This window comes from Podarcis vaucheri (assembly GCF_965113315.1).
Source record: "Podarcis vaucheri genome assembly, chromosome: 9".
NCBI lineage: Eukaryota > Metazoa > Chordata > Lepidosauria > Squamata > Lacertidae > Podarcis > Podarcis vaucheri.
Window position 1 is genome coordinate 42,187,952 of NC_138767.1, and position 8,803 is coordinate 42,196,754.

Sequence of the window (8,803 nt, forward strand, 5' to 3'; positions counted from 1 at the left end):
GATTGGGCCTGCTAGTGTATGTCATGCTGCATTTGCTTTAGGGTCTATTTGGATGCTCTGCTAAGCAAGAAGAAAGTGTATGTGACCCCTGCTTTCTCTGTCACCACTTTTGCATCTCCTAGGAAGGGGAGGTTTCCCTCCTCACTACTTTAGTAGAATTTTCAAATCCAGCCTGTTTATAATAGAGCTTAAATTTGTACTGTAAGAGCACACATCTTTCATTTTGCATTATTCATTTAGTTCCAGCCCCAAACACACTTACTTAGGGGACTGACGTCTGAGTATTCACATTTGTGTGCTATGTTGGCTGAGGTCCATATTTTCATTGTACTTTATGTTCCAACGGAAAACCTTATTAGAACCAAATACTAGAATTTTCCACACCTGCAAAACAAGGCATCAAAAAAGAAACTCACATAAGGTTAGTTTCTATAAAAGTTAAACCAGCTCAGTATATTTTATTTTCTTCCAGCACTACAATCTATAATACTGCATCAGAACTGCAGAGCTGATTAATGCCAGAAACAGCTGCTATCAACAACTGTTCAAAGCCTTTAAAATGACAGGAATGGTAGCTGCTGGAGACAAATCATGGCGGGTACAAGATACGAAGAGCCTTAAGGTTTCCAGCACCATCGTTCCTTTAACATTGGTGCAAATCTATTACACACTTCTTAATTATAACCATGCTTCTGGGGGCACTAAATTGCTTTGAAAAAAAGATGGTCACCACTCTCATTTTAAATTCCTGCATGCAACAGTCTGAACCATGCCATCAATAGAGCTAACAGTACAATCCTATGAATAGTCGCTTAAAAATAAATCATTTTGAGTGCAATGGGGCCAACTCTGAACTACGTGTATATAGAAATGCAGTGTTAATCAGATTCATTGTAGCATGGCATAAATTGCAGTGCTGACTGTGATGCCAGGTATCCCATAAGAGCTGCTCAGTTCAATTTGTACCAATCATGCTGCCCTTGCCACATAAACAACCACTGATATGTTTAAGGTATGTGCCTTATGCAGAGGCACCCCAAGAACTTTTCCTGCAGGAAGAGAAGATTGTGCTCCCTCACCCACATTCCAGGAATAGAAGCTACCCAGGGTGGCAGTAAAATCTTCAACAGTGGTGATAGGGACATCGACGTCCTCCACATCCAAGGGCAGCAAAGTAGCTTAGGTTCTGCAGTGCTGCCCATGTTGCACACTCAGTTCTGTCCTCTTAAGACCACCATTAACTCATCACTGCTTGATGACTTGTTCTTCAGGCAATTGAGTGAGACAGCCAGCCAGTTCTGGACAGCAACAAGTAAGAATTGCTGCTACCAGGCCACTAGTCCACAAGCACAAGAGCTGCCGGAGGATGACCTCAGGAGGACCAGCCAGGGAAAAGCTGCCACTGCCTTCAACCCCCAAACATCTGCCTCACTCTGCCTAATTGTACAGTTGGCTGAGTTGTTTGCACTATAAAAACTGAAGTGGGTCTTTCCCTCATTTCTGTAAAAATTCACAGGTAGCCACTTGTCTATAAATTAATAGCCAACGTGAAAATGCTGATTGTGAGTGGGTTGTAAAGTTGGAAATAAAACAATAACTGACATACAGCGTTTAAATAGATGTCATGTCAAGATACTGGGATTCCACGGACTTTGTGCTGAGCTAAAACAGTACACTTCACAGGAACGGAAGAAAAGGATATGCATAACAGCAAATGGGGAGAGCTTGTGCATACTTGTGAAAACTTTTTTTAAAATTGGAGCATATCTAACTTTCCAGTAATAATTAGGTTCTTGCTATGAAAATGCAAGTTAAGTTTAGAGGTATGGGGAAGCCTGATACTGAGAATAGCTGATATCAATTCACAACATATTTGAATTTTTTGAAAGGTCATTTCCTCACTGCTTTCGAGAAGTTCTGTGAAAAACCACATGCAGACATGTGTTCACACTCTGAAGTGAGATCAGGCAGTTTCAATGAAGATGGTTGCTAAGCCAAAACAAAAACAAAACAAAACAAAAAACTCAGTTTCATTTCTAAATAAGGAAGGATATATTATTGTCCTGAAGCCATAATATTATATAATTAACGGGATTTTTAAAAGTCAGTAAAAGACCCAGCAGACAATCTATTCAAAGCATATTGGCATTTTAGAATGGAGGACCGGCTAGAATCAATACCTATTGTAAAAGTCATGTTCTCTCTTATTCAGCTGGCCTGTTTGAGTTGTCATTATGGTATTTAACCATTAGTTGATGTGTTCTTCTGCTGTGTGCTCTTGCTGGCATAATCAATTCTTCTGTACAATGTTTGTACCTCAAAATTGGCATGACATACGGGTAATTTAAACTATTTTGAAGTGGTGAGGTGTTTACTGGTGATTCAGATTTTGGTGCTGATATTACTGTGTCATAAAGACAATTCTCCATATAAACAGAACTGTGCACTGGCTTGTTTGAAACCAGAAAGTATTTAAATAAATGGATGATCTACTAGACTGAAGCCTTCCTGCATATTTCCCAACAGCCCTTGTGTGCACCTATAGCAGGGGTGTCAAACTCAAATTCATCGGGGGGCCACATCAGCAGTTTGGTCACCCTCAAAGGGCCGGTTGTATCTGTAGGACTTTATCAAAGTTATTTTTCCTTAGGCACTGGTGTGTGTTGTCTTGAACCTATACACTATTTAATATACCTATTCCAGTACGATTTTAAATAAGAATAGAAGAAGAAATAATAATGATTTTTTAAAAAGATGATGAGATGGGCTTCCAGGCAGACTGGAGCTCCAACGGGGAGGAGACAGGAGCCTGTCCCAACAGAGCAGAGCAGAGCAGAAGCAAATCTTGCCTCCCCCCGCCCTGCCGCCGCACTCAGGAGTCGGAGGATACGGAGCTGCAGTTTGGACAGCAGCAGTTTCTTCCTTGCAAGGGAGCCCCAGCGGCACTGCGGGCGCGGGTGGCCAGGATGTCCTGCTGGGGCCCCGAGCTGCTGCAGTTGCTCCTGGGGAGGGGGCTATCCGCCAAGTCCTCCGGCCCGGAGAAAGCCGATGTGTTGGCGTGGGGAGGGGGGTGGTGTTTCGTAGCCAGGCTCCCGCAGCCAAGTTGCTGGCAGGCTCGCACTTTGTTCCAGCTGCCCAGATGCTGGCGCGGTCCTCTTCGGGGTGGGAGGCGCCCCTGCTTTGCGGTGTGGCACACCGCCCGCTTGCCCGGCTCCCTCCACCCCACTCTGCGCAGCTGAACCGGCAGCAGCTTCGCCTCTCTCAGCCCAGCCAGGGCGCGCCGCCTGCGGCAAGACCTGTGCCAGGTCCCCACTCTCCACTTGCCTCCGCGTTCCCTTCCCTGCCTGCCGGCCCCGCCCACCAGGGCGACCCCAGCCAGCCCCTGGCCCCGCCGCCCGCGCCCCCGGCCATCTCCTCGCCAGCTGCAGCGCCGCAGTGGCCTCTTCTTGCGGCCCGAGCGAGCGGCGTCCCAAGCGTGGCTCTCACTCCCTGCCCTCGCTGCCAGCCTCCGCAGCTCCCTCAGGCTCCAAAAGTTGCCGCGCGTGCGACCCGCCCCCTCGAGCAGCCGCGCCTGGGAGGCTCCGAGGGGCGGAGGCAGCCGGCTCCGAGCTCGGCTTCGCGGGACCGCCTCTTCCACAGCGAGCCCCGGACTGGACCGAGCGAGCAGAAAGCCTCTTTGCCCGGCCCGCGAGGCAGGCGAAAGTTGAGGGACCAGCCGGTAGGCAGGGCCGACGGGGTGCGTCGATTGGAGCCCTGTCTGCAAGCAGGCAGGGAAGGCTTCCTCGCCCTTGATGCCACGGGCCACATGACGAGGTCTGGCGGGCCCGATTCGGCCCGCGGGCCTTGTGTTTGACACCCGTGACCTATAGCATCTGCATGCACACAGGGACTTTTTGGGTGTTTGTTTCTGACTTGCACTTGATGCCACTCTTGAAGTTACCCTGACTTTCAGGAGCAACATTTCAGGGTATGTAAATAGCTTCTGTGGGAAACCTGGCCTTTGGATCCCAATCTGTTTATTTTAACTGATCAGTAAACAGTAAGCTCCATTGATCACTGGTTATGTTTGTGTGACTTTTTGAGTTAGCTAAACTATGGCAGAAAGGCACAGGCCGTGCTGTTACATTTCAAGAGGCGGCAGTGTACTCCACAAGCTAACTGTTGTACAAGTGCCGTAGGCTGTCATGATGTTTCCCATCGTTCCTAAAGGATTTCAAATAACTAATTGTTCAGCTGAAAAACAGCAAAGCCAGACCACTTACTAGTTTAAAATAAGTCACACATCCTACATGCCATCATCATGTTGTGCTCCTTCAGGAGAAAGTAATGGAAAATATATGGACGGAATAATAATAATCCTCAAATAAAGGTAAAGTGGGTGGCACTGTGGTCTAAACCACTGAGTCTCTTGGGCTTGCCGATTGGAAGGTCAGTGGTTCAAATCCTCACGACACGGTGAACTCCTGTTGCTCTGTCCCAGCTTCTGCCAACCTAGCAGTTCAAAAGCATACCTGTGTGAGTAGATAGGTACCGCTGTGGTGGGAAGGTACACGGTGTTTCCGTGTGCTCTGGCACTTGTCACTGTCCTCCGTGCACCAGTAATGGTTTAGTCATGCTGGCCACATGACCTGGAAAGCTGTCTGTGGACAAAAGCCGGCTCCCTTGGCCTGAAAAGTGAGACGAGTGCTGCACCCCATAGCTGCTTTTGACTGGACTTAACCATCCAGGGGTCCTTTACCTTTACCCAATCCTCTTGAAGGGGATGTAGCTGCTTTGGATACAGGTTTAGTTCCATGTCTGGTAATTTATGGCAGGAGTGGGAAAGATTCATTCATGAAACCCTGGACGGCTACTTCCAGTCAGCATAGTTATAGCCTTATGGGTGCTAGAATTTAATTAAGGTTTGGGGTGTGAAAGCTAATTTGCTTGGAGGTGATATCTAGACTGGTGTGTATTTAAGCCAGAGCCAGTATGTATCTAAGCCTGTGCTAGACCTTGTTAATCCTTTAAGTGAGCCAAGTGTAAAAGCTAATTAAGTAAGATAATTTCATTTTGAGGTGATAGCCTGGGGATGAGCTGTTTAGGCAAATCTCATTTGCAAATGAGTGGGTTTTGTCCCTCCCTCAACTTGAGGGTTTAGTTTAAAAGACAATGCCAGTGTTTTGAGAAACATTTGAGTTCAGAATGGCAGCAGAGTTACTAAGCAGGGGCTGGAGAGAGAGTCAAAAAGCAGGATGCTGATGTCTGTTTTGAATCCAATGCTATGGCTGTGGGAGAAGCCAAAGTCTTTTGGAATGTAATGCTGGAGATCCCTCCATGGTAGACTTAGGTTGTGTATATGTGTAAATAAATCATAAAGACATCACAGTCTCCACTGTGCCTCACTGAAGGAGCGTCTCCACCCCCATCATTCAGCCCGGACACTGAGGTCCAGCACCGAGGGCCTTCTGGCGGTTCCCTCACTGCGAGAAGCCAAGTTACAGGGAACCAGGCAGAGGGCCATCTCGGTAGTGGCGCCTTCCCCATGGAACACCCTCCCTCCAGATGTCAAAGAGTACAACAACTACCAGACCTTTAGAAGACATCTGAAGGCAGCCCTGTTTAGGGAAGCTTTTAATGTTTGATGTATTGCAGTATTTTAATATTTTTTTGGAAACCGCCCAGAGTGGCTGGGGAAGCCCAGCCAGATGGGTGGGGTATAAATAAATAAATAAATAAATAAATAAATAAATATAATAATTCATTGTCCAAAACGAAACACAGACCCTGGGTTGAAGTGCATCTGCAACTCCTGGAATCTTGCACCACTCAGAGATTGGGGTGGCTCATAACGGTGTAGAGTTAGCTAGACCAAAATAAGATAGCCTTGTATGTTCTTGATTAAATTCTGTCTTTGAAGCTATGTGGGTTTGACAGGCTTGCATGCACCTGGAAACATTGTAGAGATCCATGGAGAAACAGCAGGGTACAAGGAAATATCTACAGTGGTACCTCGGGTTACATTTGCTTCAGGTTACATACGGTTCAGGTTACAGACTCTGCTAACCCAGAAATAGTACCTGAGGTTAAGAACTTTGCTTCAGGATGAGAACAGAAATTGTGCTCTGGCGGCACGGCAGCAGCAGGAGGCCCCATTAGCTAAAGTGGTACTTCAGGTTAAGAACAGTTTCAGGTTAAGAACGGGCCTCCAGAACGAATTAAGTACTTAACCTGAGGTACCACTGTATTTGGGAAGATCACAGCAAAAATGGTACCTAGGTACAGCAAATGGAGCATGTTCACTTTGAGGAATGGTGCCATCTCCAGAGTCACTTGTACGGTCGGTGGTATTGAACAAAGTCCTTATGCTTCTTGAAATTAATCACAAGATAGTCTCGTGTCTTGTGCCTCTTTTGTTGCCCAGTGATTTTGGAATTCAGTATAAAAATGGTTTTCTTAAAGGAAAGAGGTAGTTAGGGCCACTAGGCTGGACAAATTGCACAAACAAATACAAGGTTATCAGTAGTTGCTTCCACTGCTGAAGGCAATATGTCTACAGCTGCAACAATATTTACACTGCATTAATAACCCAGGCTTTTTAAAGAAATGCCTTCTTAAATTTAATGTGTCGTGGTATTATTAAGACTGAAGAAATGTTGCTTTAAAACAGCTCCCTTTAGCAGCTGCATGCATTTTGGTAGATACTCATCAACACAGATCAAAATGAAGAGGATTGATGGTTGTGATATCAATAAAAGACACCATGTTTTACATATCTGTAAGTTTGGGGAAGCAGCTGTTTCTTCCTTCCCCCTCCACCCAGCCTTTGTGTGTATGTGGTTTCCAGCAAGGAATGCGATATAACACTTGGTGTTCTAAACAGATAATAAAAATTAGGATCCAAATCCAAGCAATTAAAAATGTCAACCGCTCTCAAGAAAATGTGTTCCTGTGAGTATTACCTAACACTCTTAAAGAGAGTTCCAGTGAAACCTGAATCATGGAAGTATTTTGAAACTTCAGTATTTCAAACAAATATCACGACAGGCAAGATGTTCAGGATTAGCAAGATGTCCATCAAATGGTGAGGATACATAAAGAAAGGTGTAGATATGTAAACTGAGTTTAGGTGAGATGGAAATGGAAGCGCCTTATCATTTGGTCAGCATACTGTACCCATTTCTGCTCACCTGAGCATTTCAATTGATGGTGAAATAGGATAGCTGAATCCAGGTGTGTGCACATGCATGCACACACCTTTCTCCTGCCCCAGGCCCCTATGCATCTGGCTGTTCAGAAGAAATGTGTCTTTTAGAGCCCAGAGCAAGATGCCACTTTGATTGTTTGGATCAAATGTTAATAAGTATTAAAGGTATTACAACTCAAGCTGGGCCAGATACACACCCACACCAACTCAGTGAAATAATATTTATTTCTTTGTGGGAGAGGAGGAATGGAAGAACTTTCAAGTGAAGGTGTGCCTGTCCTCGAAGATGAGGTAGTTGGGGGATTTGTTTTTTCCTTTTTAACAGAAAAAAAGCTGTATCACTACTTCAGCTTCTCCCTGAGGCATACCTTTTGTAATTAAGGACAGAATTCCACATGGGAACAGGGCTATATAGCTTGATGCTATTGGTCCTTCTATCTCAGCACTGTCTACACAGATTGGTGGAGGCCCTCCAGGATTTCAGGTAAGAGTCTTTCCTAGCTCTTTCAGAAGACAGCGGGTATTAAACCTAAGGCCCTTTTGCATGCAGAACAGATGCTCTACTACTGAATTAAAGCCTTCTGGCAGGCGGGTGTGGGTGTGGGAACCCTCAGCCACATTGTCTTTAAAGCACGCCCAGGCATTCCTAGTAGTTCTTTGATTTTGCATACCCCAAAGATTAATGCAGTCTGGGGGGTGGATGAGGTATGTGTGTTCATGTCCTTACAAATGCTGAGCACTAAATACAATGCTAAGATAAAATGTCAGAGCCACAGGATGGGAAAAAGGAGACGGCAACAATGAGACAACACATGATTGGACATCCTCAGTTCAGTTTATGCACCTTGGCCAGTTTTGTTTGGACTTTGTGTATACAGTTACGGTATGTCCCCTGTGAATCTTCATACACTGTCTGTCAGTTTGATATTGTATTGGTGGAACAAAATACTAGTACAGTGGTACCTCGGGTTAAGTACTTAATTCGTTCCGGAAGTCCGTTCTTAACCTGAAACTGTTCTTAACCTGAAGCACCACTTTAGCTAATGGGGCCTCCTGCTGCTGCCGCGCCACTGGAGCACGATTTCTGTTCTCACCCTGAAGCAAAGTTCTTAACTTGAGGTACTATTTCTGGGTTAGCAGAGTCCATAACCTGAAGCGTATGTAACCTGAAGCATATGTAACCCGAGGTACCACTGTAATGCAGTTTGTTTAAGCTAGTAAGTTTCAGAATTACCTCAGTAATGCAGTTTGTTTAAGCTAGTAAGTTTCAGAATTACACAAACAAGGACATTTAGGCCATATAAACACATTGAGTCCACTGGCTCATGCACTGACATTTCTTTGAACAAAAGTGATTGCAAAATAACAATTCTGCTACCATTTACATCGTCACTTTTCTCTCAGTGAAAGCAGAGAATGGCAAAAATACATATTTCTGAGTAACATGGGTCACATTGCGCATAGGGTGGGTTGGGTCCTACTTTACAGAGTTGAGCCTTGATTTGAAGGGCTGTCACAGAGGACAGTCCTCTATTTGAATAAGTCATTTATTTGGCCCAAGTGCAACTTAAGATTAAGAAGTATATGGAGGGAGACCAGGCCCCTTGGCAGTGAGCA

General features: G+C 45.3%; 1 long non-coding RNA gene across 1 annotated transcript; it reads right to left on the reverse strand.

The window, feature by feature from the left end:
• Window positions 1–422: 422 nt before the first annotated feature.
• LOC309540722 lies at window positions 423–5,381 on the reverse strand. Its single transcript, XR_014223429.1, has 2 exons — window positions 3,864–5,381; window positions 423–2,539 (listed from the first exon to the last, which is right to left on the reverse strand). It is a non-coding gene; the product is annotated as an uncharacterized lncRNA (long non-coding RNA).
• Between the last annotated feature and the right edge of the window lie 3,422 nt (window positions 5,382–8,803).